This window comes from Pezoporus occidentalis, unplaced genomic scaffold (genome assembly GCF_034315485.1).
Source record: "Pezoporus occidentalis ecotype Australia unplaced genomic scaffold, CSIRO_AGI_Poc_V1 ctg81, whole genome shotgun sequence".
Lineage (NCBI taxonomy): Eukaryota > Metazoa > Chordata > Aves > Psittaciformes > Psittacidae > Pezoporus > Pezoporus occidentalis.
In genome coordinates this window covers 2100396-2112638 of record NW_026916170.1, presented here as the reverse complement: position 1 = coordinate 2112638, position 12243 = coordinate 2100396, and positions in this window count along the sequence as shown.

Sequence of the window (12243 nt, the reverse complement as noted above, 5' to 3'; positions counted from 1 at the left end):
TGCTAAGAAATGCTAGGAATGGCTTATGCAAATAAAAAGGAGAAATTATTTTTAATCTTTTCCTGAGCATTTCTAGTTTATTGCCTAGCAGGATAAAGTGTCATGTTCCAGAGATTCATTTGCTTGCCCATACAGTAACTTATTGTTACATAAGTATAAGGAGAATTTGTTGTGTCCCCTAAGGGGTTAGTTCTTAACTAAACTTCTGTACACAAGGGATTTGAGAGAAAGATTATATTTTTAATTAGAGAATATCTCTTTTCTAGAATCTGGGGGTTAAAGCAAGAAGTGGTGAGGGAGCTTGGTCTTCCCATTTTTTTTTACGCAGCCTGGCTAAAAATATAAGGAAAATTTTCTATTTTTGCACTTCTTATTGCATAGTGTACACTGGCTTCCTAAACATTCCTGATAAGGGCAGACAGGAAAACCTGTCTCAACCCATATGAACAAGTAACATATACAGTTTATCTGTGTGTGTGTTCTGTTCGGTTGGTTGGTTGTTTTGTTTTACTTTTTCATGAAGAAAAAGGGAAAGGAGAAATATAAAGAAATCGTCTTGGGAACCAGATTTTGTTCTATTGTTGGTTTCATAGCTTCAGATTTTCATGGCAAAATCTGTTGTTTTGAACATGTGTATACATATGCTGAAATCAGTCGAAAAAAAGTAAAGCTAAATACAGGTTTACCAGTGGGAATGTGTTCAATCTCAAAGGTTTGGTTATTTGTCTCCTCAGTAACTTCTCAGTACAGAAGGTGTCCCTTCCAGTCTTTAAATCTGGTTTCATTTCAGTGGAAATCAGGAAAGAGGGGGAGAGTGCAGCAGAATTTGGTACAGATGTGGGTCCTGCCACACTACAGTTTAGAGGCAATCAGGTCTTTCTGTGAAGGTAGGAATTGACAAGCGCATTTCCATTCCTAACCTCCATGTAAATTGAAAGTCTGATTCCTGTTTCCATTGATGTCAACAGCAAAACAGTGTGACTCCATCTTGGACAAGTGTCACCGCCCCATCCTCTATTGGAACCTCCAAAACCATGGAGATAAATGAGAATCTTTGAGAATACAAACCAAAAAAAGCTACTGTAGAGGGGAAGGGAGCAAGAAAGTGTAAATGGCTCAGTCACAATTACACATAATTACGTAAATCAGTGGCAGAGCAAAGACTTGAAAGAAGTCCTCTCATGTCCCAGACAGTGTATCCCATACAAGTTTGTGCTTGGAATAATTGTAACCTGATTGCCTCAAAAAGTTTAAGATTTGTAGATTCCAAAACAAGATTAAAAACTGAAGCTGCAATTCCCTTGTATATAAAACTTTTGAAGGAATGAGATTAAAAATTTAAAAAAACAAAATTCCTGAAACGAATGAAGCATTCTTGCATTTTTTTATTATTTTTAAAAATTCATAGAACTCCCTCTTTCTCTTCCTAAGAACACATTAATGCAACAGGAAAATGCAAAAACTCCAAGGTTAAAAGAGAAAAGATGCTTAAGTGTACTTGAAACTTTTACACCTGGAAAATTACTATAAAAATGTTGGCTGTTTGGCTGTTGTTTTAATATATCTTCTTTTTTTTTTTCTTTTGGAGAATGAGAGAGATGCAAAGGAAACAAGACAATTTACTTGTCAGAGGAAAATAATTTTAAGCTGTGCTTATTAGAGCTAATATTATTTCCACATTTTGTACAGGAGCTTTGTTATGACTGCTTTAAAGACTAGAGGTTGTTTCTATATTGTCCTGGGTTTAGCAGTAACAGTCATTTTTTGCCTCCTTCTTAGTAGCTGGTGCAGGACTGTGTTTTTGACTTTCGGCCTGGGAACAGAGCTGCTCAGATGTTTAGACTGGCCATAGGGCTTTGTGAGTCTCATGCTCTGCCAGGGAGGAGGGGAAGCCGGGAGGAGGCAGAGACAGGGCACCCGACCAAAACTAGCCAAAGAGGTATTCCATGCCACAGTACGTCATGCCTGGGAGGTAACAGGCTGTTACTCAGAAGGGCGCTCTCTTCTCGGTTGGGCTCTTTCCAGTGGGTGGTATGTTGTATTCTCTTCCCTTGTTATTTCCTTTATCATTATTATTATTGGTGGTAGCAGTAGTGATTTGTGTTATACCTTAGTTACTGGACTGTTCTTATGTCAACCCGTAGGAGTTACATTCTTTTGATTCTCCTCCCCATCCCTCTGGGAGCAGGGTGGGGGAAGAAAGAGGGGGGGGGGAGTAGAAACTGTGTGGCTGACTGGGTTTAAACCACGACATGGGGTGTAAAAGAGTTAAGAAGCTGCTAGGTTACTTGGATTATCAGTTTATTTCTGTCACTGTAGTTTTCATGTGTTGACCTCAGTTGACCTTCATTGTCATCTTAGATTTTTAGTTGAGTATGATGTTATGCTAAGCCTAAAGAAAAAACAAAAAAACAAACAAAAAAAAACAAACAAAAACATACAAACAAAAACATACAAACAAAAACAAAACCAAAACCCAAGCAAAAAAACAAAACAAACAAAAAACCCTAAAACCCAGCAAGCGGACCAAAATCATAGCAGACAGGACACGCAACGTGATGATATCAAGGAAAGTTCCCTTGAGACTTAAAGTCTAAATACCAGTCAGTTATTCCAGAGCTGAACCAGTCCCTTAGAGAAGAGCATAAGGTTAGTGCTAGGTCTAAGAGGTCAGATAGTAGGATTCTGAAATGATTTATAAACTGAAAGGGTTTATTATGCAGGTACGTATTTCTATCTACCCTTCTATCAGTTTAAAAGTGCAGCATCATAAAGGTTGTCTGGAAAAGAATAAAAAATACAACCAGAAGAAACAGCAGTCTTTTTATTGTTCCCTTTCCTGTCTTGCTACAGGAAAAAATGGGTCCTTACATCATGATCTGAATGCCAGCAAGTCAGAGACCAGCTTATGAAAGGCAGATGCATTAAGAAAGCTGAGTGCTAATATCAAGGAACACTCCTCACCACTTTGTTAATAAGAAATGGTGGTCTTTCAGAAGTCTATACAACTAGACATATACAGTTTTGGATCCTGATTTTTTTTCTGAGAAGGCAGGAAGAAATCACTGTCTCCTTGCAATAAATCTAATACATGGCTGGTACCATCCATGGCGAGATGCAGCTACATTACTAAAAAAGGACTCATGAACTGAGGCAGCCTTTCCTATAGAACATGACACAGCACACATGACTCTGCAGGCAATTAATAGTCTGCAGCCAACTCCTTGCCCTTCCCACCTCAGCAAATCCTGCCCTAGTTCCCCATCTAGCACATGGCTTGTATAACAGACTGCACTCCCACTTGTCAGTAGGATCTGAAACTGTTTAATACACAGTTTACAGCAGAGTGGTCTCTAAGTATTTGGATTTGAAATGGCAAATATATAAGTGATGACAGTTGGCCCAGACAGCTGCAGTCAGTAGACATACCAGAATTGAAATGATCCTTTCACAACAGTATTGCCATGTGCAGTAATTGAACTTAATGAAGCAACGTTCTGAGACTCTGAACATTACCAGAATTTTGCAGGCAAATGCCTACAGTAAAAGGACTAAATGTGGTCTTTGTTACAGTTTCAGGTTGCTTCCCTTCATCTGTTACCATCACCACCCTCTTCCAAAGAAAGTATTCCCTCTCCTTTGCACTCTGACCAAGGGATTAAAATGAAATTAGTGGAAAAATATTCCCGACCATTCTCAATGAGGTCTTCAAAACAGGAAATAACACCATACTTACTGCACTGAATGCAGTGGTAGATCACCATGGACATTTTGTGCAAAAATAGATGGGTTTTACAGGTATCATATGTAACTTACAGCCAGCCTGACAAGAACCAAAGACATCTGAAATAGCAGCGTTCTCTAAAATAAATTTCATCATTTCAAACAAATATAGGAGATTAGCTGATGGATTATAAAAGCACCTATATGGTTGGGTTTTTTTCCTATTGTATGTTATACGGTCCTGTTAACTGGAAGCTTCTAATCCTGAAGTGGTGACTGCTGACTCTCATCATCCTTGAAGTCAACTCTTCCCACAGCTCCTTCCTAGCAACAGAAATGGATTCTCAAAGCATATGCTGTAACCTAATATTCTCAAATTCTCCCATCACCACTGTGATCAAAGCTGGCCTAAATTGCAACAGAGAAGACTTACAGCTTGTTTTCTAAAGATATCACAGTATATTCACAGTACAGTTGAGCATTCAGTTTACTCCGTGTCTTTCAAGAAACCTCTAGAATGAACTAGAGAACATAGATTTCCATTTAATTGCTGTAGCTCTCTTTTTAATTGCCTCTTTCCCTTGTTTTTTAACCTCAGTTTACTGTCCTAATTTCTTTAACACTTCCCTTGGCTTCTATTAAGTTCTCCAAAAGGTTTATGTGCTTTCTTGTCAGGCAATTTCTTTCAAGTTCCCATGGCTCTACTTTTAATAACTCTGATACTTTTCTCAGCGTATTTCTTGCTCTACATTTCTTCTGGGTCTTTGATTTTTCACAGAAAATAGTGACTTTTGTGAAGGCTTGTTATCACTGCCACAAATTCACTGCAGAAAGCAATCAGCCCTGGTACAAAATGTGATCCAATAATGTTACAAGGTCTCTAGTGCCTTTATGAATACTAGTGTATGTAATTAAGTCCTTTGGCAAAAATCTGATGATACCTGCTGGAGGTGCAAAGGGCATTAAGCATCAAATCCTTAGTAATACATAATCTGATTTTGTTCTGCAGACTTAAAATAAGATTTAGTCCAGTGCTTTTGGTATTAGTTTGCTCTGAAGTATTCTTACACCTATTCCTTTCTTCATCTCTCAGTTTAAGTGGTGATAAGAAAGGTAGGTGGAATATGGGTTACGCTTAATTAAAATGTCAGGTCAGTGCTCTCATGACATAATCTCCTAAAAATATATCATGAAAATTTTTAGGGTTTTTTTTTTGGTGGGTTTCGGTTTTTAATTTTTGATATTTTTATATAATTTTTTTTAAAGAATGACATAACCAATCCTTTTGGAATAGAAGAATAAACCAAACAAGACAAGGAAGACTGATATGATGGATTGTATTGATCCAACAGTGCAGTGTATTATCAGAACAGTATAATTCTGATAGAACCAGAAATGTTAATGTTCAGTCACTCCCATTAGATACTATAACCACTGCCAAATTATTTTTATAAAGGAAAAAAAAAAAAAAAAGCCAAGCACAGATAGCCCACATGACAAAATGAGCCATTGATTTGTTAACTTCAATCCGATGGCAGAGAGTAAACCACTTGCATAGTAACACCATTTATTTTTGAGATATCAGGACATCACACCAGAGCAAGTAAGAGAAAAATGTTCCCTACCCAAAAGAGCATCTATCCTAGCACAGTGCGAGGATCGTTACAGGAAATAAGGATTAAGCACATTTTAGCAGTCGGACTGCAGCAACCTCTATACCTACCATGTACTCATCACTGATTGTTTTGTACTGATCACAATGTAGCTGTATTTTGAAAAGAGATTACAATATTAACAGTGTGGTCTTCTAATATTCTTACAGGGAGTGCTTTCTGTGCATAAAGACTGTGCTGGAAGAAAGTATAATGGTGTTTATGAGAAAATTTGACAAATGGGCAATCTAGGTGAACATAGTTGGCAAGGTGGCTTTTGATAAGATTTAAATCTGTTTTGCTAAGGAAGCATCTGCTGTGGAATGGCTCCCTCGCAATGAGCTCTATTAATAACTTAGATTTGCTATCAGCATGTGGTGTTACAAAAATATATATGAATGCTCACTTAGTTGCTTGGTAGACTGCCACAAAAATTGGTGTTGGTTAATGTTGCCAGTGGGACTACTATAGATTTTAAAGCTGCCTCTAGTTATTGATTGGGTGCCCCACTTCAGTCTGTGACTTCTGGGAAAGCAAGGCACTATAATATGCTCACACATGCTAATGGTTCTGCAGCATAATAAAAAAAATAAAATTTTTTTTCTGGGGTAGTATATTCCAAAGGTCACAGGAATGTCCAATCACAAGGAGTAAAATCAAACAATGCAAATTCAAACACTTCAACCGTTGTCCTGTTCAGATTTGAACTGTCAATATCACAATGAATGATACAAGTCTGAAAAACTGTCAGAATCATTTGCCTGCCTCAGCATCAGATCCCTGAGTAGACCAAATCACTAGTGACGTGTTACTTAGGCACTAGAGAACAGATTTCGGTACTGACCAGCTCTATGCATCAGGTTTTGAAATGCAATATGACTCAGATGAAAACTTGTCAAGTTTCCTGTCTGTCACAGTGGAGCATGTTACTGAAAGCAGTTTGATGGAGGCAGAGAGCTTAAGAGATACTGAAATACATATTCACATGTAAATCTGCTGAGCTATGCTGCAGCCCCATCCATATACGCTCAATTTCACTGGTTAGGGCCACACTGTCAGACCACTTCTACCAACCTCTTAAACTATCTCAAATACAATACTGAAAGGGCACCCTTATCTGTTTCAGACAACCCTCCTTATTACTGAAAGAAGTGCTTTATCTTTATTCAAGTCCATACTGATGAACATAGAATAAAATTGTTGTACAAAATGTTGAACTTAGTAGATGACACACAATTCTGCACTGTGTCTTCTGAAAAACTTTCCACAGTTGAAGATGATCATGGCAATCTCATAGCAGAATTCCATGTTATGTGAACATTTTATGACTTTTAAGCAAAGATTTACAGATTATTCTGTAATTTGATGGGGGTTTAATGGCATCAGAAAGAACCTGCCTAGCTTTAACTGAGGTTTAATTATTATCAAGTAACACATTGTCTAAAGAAAATCTTTATGGTGAGGTTATTATTTTGAGGTTGCAATTACATTTCAGAGACTTTTTTTGTTTTGTTTTGTTTTTTTTACTTACTTCTAAAAGAGGCCTTTTTAAGAGTAGTTTAGTTTCAGTTGACTTCTGTTATAAACCTAGTACTATGCAACATCGTGTTGTATCCAATGTAGTCCATTTTACAAACCTAACTGAACAATTCAGGGCTTACCTAAAGCCAGAAGGGAATGGTTTATGACTGCTTGAGTTTCCTAAAATCAGCTTTTGGCAGTGGAGTTCCCATACTGATCCTTCACAGCTCACTGGTAATAATCACCCCACCTGGGGTTTGCTGGCATCAAAATAGAATCTCATGAGGGCTGACTTCACACAAGATACCTTGTTTTTCTGAGAACTGACCACCCTGGTTTTAAAATTTTCAACCACATTCAAACTGCCTTCTGGCATTGTATACGCTTAACAGTAAAACAAGAGTTAAAGTAACAGAGTCAAATTTTGTGGGGTTTTACTTCTTTTTTCCTTAATAAATGGGCTTTTAAAAGTAAAAACTGCTCCCAGATTTGTGCTAACATTAACAATTCATTCAGAAAATAAAACATTCCCCTACATGTGTTTCAAACAAATATTTAATAATAATTCTGTAATTATTGACAACAAAGAAGATAAACTGGAGTACACAATAGTCAAAATACATCAAGACACTATATGGAAATGTTCTCTGCCACTTCTTTGGGTATTTTGGACGTGACTGACTATAAGACAGAACTATTAGGCAGGTTAAGTATTGGTACTGTTTCTTTGAAATCAACACAACTAACAATGTCCAGCATTTAATGATGTTTTTTCCTTTCCTGCACCAGTAGCAAATCATCTAGTCTTATGCAAGAAATATGAATGTGACTGATGATACTCCCTCTGTCTGGACATTGAGAATATTTTTTTCTTGTTTCTATCCTGTCTGTATGTAACTAATTTGTATCCAGTATAAAAAAGTCCCTTTAAAAAGTCAACTAACATATAGTCAACAAATGTTGTCTAAGATGCTGGCTGCATATATGTTCTTCCAAGCCCACGATTTTTAGGCATTTCTGATTTTATATGAAACACTACCTGACGCTACAGCAGTACAATCACTCTTCCCCATCCTTTTCATTTCTGGAAAGGTCAGTAAGAGTCACATCCAATGGAATTTTGTTACAGCCCATTAGGCCAGAGTAAGGAGAGGGATGAAGCTTTCTTTAAACAACCTTTTATCCTGTGATTCTGTGATACTCCTTTATCACAGAATCACAGAATAGTTGAGGCTGGAAAGCACCTCTGGAGATCATCTAGTCCGACCTTCCTGTCCAAGCAGAGTCAGGGAGAGGAGGTTGTTCAGGTCTGCGCCCAGTCAGGTTTTGAATTGTCTCCAAGCAGGGAGACTCCACAGCCTATTAGGCCCCCTGTTCCTGTGTGTAATCATCCAGACAATAATATATTTTTATCCTTCATTCTTGTATTTCTACATGTGCCTATTGCCTCTTGTTCTGTCACCGGACACCACAGAAAAGATACTGACTTCAACTTCTTTACTCCGCCCATCAGGTATTTATACTCATGTATAAGATCTTCCTGAGTCTTTTCCAGGCTGAATAATCCCAGCTCTCTCAGTCCCTCCTGTGTCAGATGATCCCTCAGTCATCTTTGTGGCCCTCCACTGGACTCACTACAGGAAGTATCCATCTTTCTCGTGCTGAGGAGCCCAGCACTGGACCCAGAGGTCCAAATGTATTTCACCAGGGATGAGTACAGAGGAAGGACCAACTCCTTCAGCCTGCTGGCAACACTTTTCCTGATGCAACCTAGAATGCTGTTGGCCACTTTTGCAGCAAGGGCACACTGCTGGCTTGTGTTCAACTCGGTGCCCACCCAGGACCCCAAGGTCATTTTCTGCTTTCCAGGCTGTTTGCCCCCAGCTTACACTGCTGCATGGACTTATAACTCCGCAGGTGGAAAATATAGCATTTTCCCTTGTTGAACAGATTCCCAAACTTCACCTATTCTCAGTTCTCATTAGAGGTTTTCAAACCTTGACTGGACCAAGATCTGAGCAACCTGATCTGACCCCAGAGCTGACCCTGTCTGGGCAGGGAGTTTGACTAACAACCTCTTGAGGTCCATTCCTGCCTGAATTATCCTCTGTTTCAGTGAGACCTGTTTTCTAACTGTAGGGGTTACATAAGTGTTGCAATTCATGACAACAGTTTTCTGAGCAAGGGTGTTGACTTGAAAACAGTGGATGTGTATGAGGTATGTAGTTCACCCTGACCTTGTAGGAGGCCCTTGTATACGTTCAGGCTTTTCCATAATACCACCGCTTTCAATTTTTTAACTATATAGAGCTTGAGTCATTCATAATATGCTACTGATGGGTGTAAAATCCTCTTGCTTTGCTTTTACAAATGCAAATCTAGTTTCCTTGTTTGACAGCTGCTGTGTGATTTATCCTTTAAAGTTACCACTCCTGCAGGGAGTATAACAGAGCCTGGCCACAGGGCCTTCGCTTCAGTCCACCCTTCTCTCAGTTTCTCTTAGCATATACCAAGGTTGCAGGGTTGCCTGGGTAACTATCATTAGGTGGATTCTGTACATGCCAACCACATCCCATCCTGGAAGCAGCAGCTGCATTTCACCCTAAGGTTTCCTTAGGGTTATAATGTAACTTTGGGGGACTGGGGTGAGGTGATGGTAAGGTGATTTCTAATTTCCCCCATTTCCCCACAATTTCAAAGAGGTGGTCTTTGAGTGTAGTGTGTCTACTCTTCTTTGCTCTGTTATATTTCCTATAGCTTAAATTAATGACATCAACAAGGATATCTAAAACCACGTTTCATTAGTTTCATATTTTATGCCTTATTACGGTGGATTAAGAATTCTTTTTAACTCTTCATAAAGTAGGGAACTGTATTGAAATACATTTTTTTCTGGCCTTGGGGATTTTCCCCACCCCCCAGTTGCACCATCTTTCTAGAGAGGTATTCCTTACATGGAGATGTGTTGATGTAAACCATAATTTTTCACACCAGAAAACAGATGGTACAGTGCTTACTGTGCAAATAAAGATTTAAACGAGACTGCCAGGAAAGAGAAAGATGTAATGACATTTTTGAGACTCAGATGACAGTAAAGAAAACCATTTAAGTACCTAAGGAGGACAATTCAAAAGACTTGAAATTTTGTACTGTCGTCACCAACTGAAACCTGGTGTCAGCTGAAATTCCAACAACAAATAACTCTTTATAACAACTTCTTTATAACATAACTACATTATAGATAATGTACTAGTTAAGGGAGTTTTTCACAGTACCTATAATTTATTGTGCTAAGTGATTAGGATGATAAGTCGTAAAATTATTAATACCAGCTCCTTTATGAAGTCACATAAAAGGCTATTGTCGGAACTACTAACTCTTTTCCAAACATGTGGAAGACACAGCTCATAAAAAAAGCACTGTTTTTCCAGAAGCAAGTTATCAGCAAAGACTTTTTTTCCAAAACCCTTGCTCATATTGCGCTATGAATCATTATTTCAGAACTGCATGTCTCTATTTTAAAAAACTCAGCTGCCTGAGTTGCTTCATATAAGGAGTAACTGCAAGCATGATTTCTCTTTTTGAGTGATTAAAAAGGCTGACGAAGTGCAGCTAAATCTATTCAGCTGAGACCAGTGTAACATCTGCTTTGTCTGCAAATTGCTTCCTTTAACAGTTTGTTTTAATGAGTTGGAGCTTCTCAAAACTACTGGGGTTTTATCATTATTTTAGTTGAGGATGTATGTGAAATTTTATCACCTAATAGTATCTTGCAATTTTTTTTTTTTCTTTAAAACAAATTTAAATAGTCACATCTTTGTTATAAAAATTAACATATTTATGTACAAGCAGTACTTATATAAGTATTTATTTATGAATCGACATCGTTATTAAACCAAGAAAGTTTAAAACCAGTAGAAATTATATCTAAATGCGTTTAGTAAGAACTTTTACCCATCATAATATGTGAATAACAATCCCTCCTGAACCAAGCTGGTGTCAGAATGACCTCCCTTTTCACTTCATTGCTTGTTTGATATATTTTGTTTTCATATTGAGTCAAAAATATATAGACAGAGAACAAAAAGTGGTTTGTCTTACCCTAAACTACTTGTGAGTAGCTACACTAATGTGACCAAAAGGTAGGGAAAGTGCAAATTCTGAATACTTTTCAGTTAAGAACTGCTGTGAGTCACAAAAAAAGTGGAAGTCTAGTGAATGCCCACAGGAAGAAAAATGAATCATAGCTATCTTCAGTGCAAAGTTAAGGGAAACAATCAGTACAGAGGATAGATACACTGTGGTCATGAAGAAGAATTTACTTTGGACTGTTCTAAATTTGGTCCCAAGGTCTCAATAACCCATAGCAGTTGGATTGCATGAAAAAGGAGCCTTCTGGTCTAGATTCTGAAAACAACCTTGTTCATATGCTCTGAAATGACTTGTAATATCAAGTAAAGTAGCAGTAATCAAAGGCCATCTGGGAAATTAATTTGAAAATTACACTCCTGACCTTAACCTGAAATGTCGTAGACAGTAGACAGACCCATAGTCTTTCTATTTTTTTCATCCCAGGTGATGCTTCAAAGGATTATTTCTACTAAACTAATCTTCCCTTCCAGAAGTATTTTTCTCTCCAGTGATCCTTTTTGTTTCCTTTCTCTGGCTTGTTCTCTATGTGGTAAAGAAATTTTATTGCTGCTGGCAAATGCAGCATACATCATAGGATTCACAGGGAAAATTCTGCCAAAAATGAAACTGGAATTAACTCCAGATCAGCTTGTACCTTATGCAATGGCATCATATTTAGAAATGATGTATTGGTTTCAGTTTAAAGAAACAAACTGGATTACAAATTTCCCCATGATGTTGTTCAGTCAAGTGTAAAATTTGAGTTTTTACATGCTTAGTAACATACGGTTGGAAATGTCACATATGGTTGGAAGTGTCAGCCAAAAGTCAAATGGCCATATTTCTCTCTCCTCAGATTCCCATTGTCCTTGTATATTAATAATTTCCTAGATTCCCAGTGTCCTGTTGGAATGTTTCTATTTGTATTTTCATGTACACGCATATATATTTATGTGCAAATTATAAGTTAATAAACTGTCATCATACGGATTCAGAAACTTGCTTTGAAGTAAAGAACAAATCTGTTACTTGTGTATTTTTTAGTCTGCATCAGGAGTTTTCAGTATTTATTATATATTAACTTATTCAATAAACTGCGACTTACAAATATTTTAAAACATTAAAGAGATGAGAATAATTATATGGAATGTTTAAAAATAATGCTTATATACTGCTACTGTCCGGAATATAATTACAAACTGAAACCCTGCAGGTA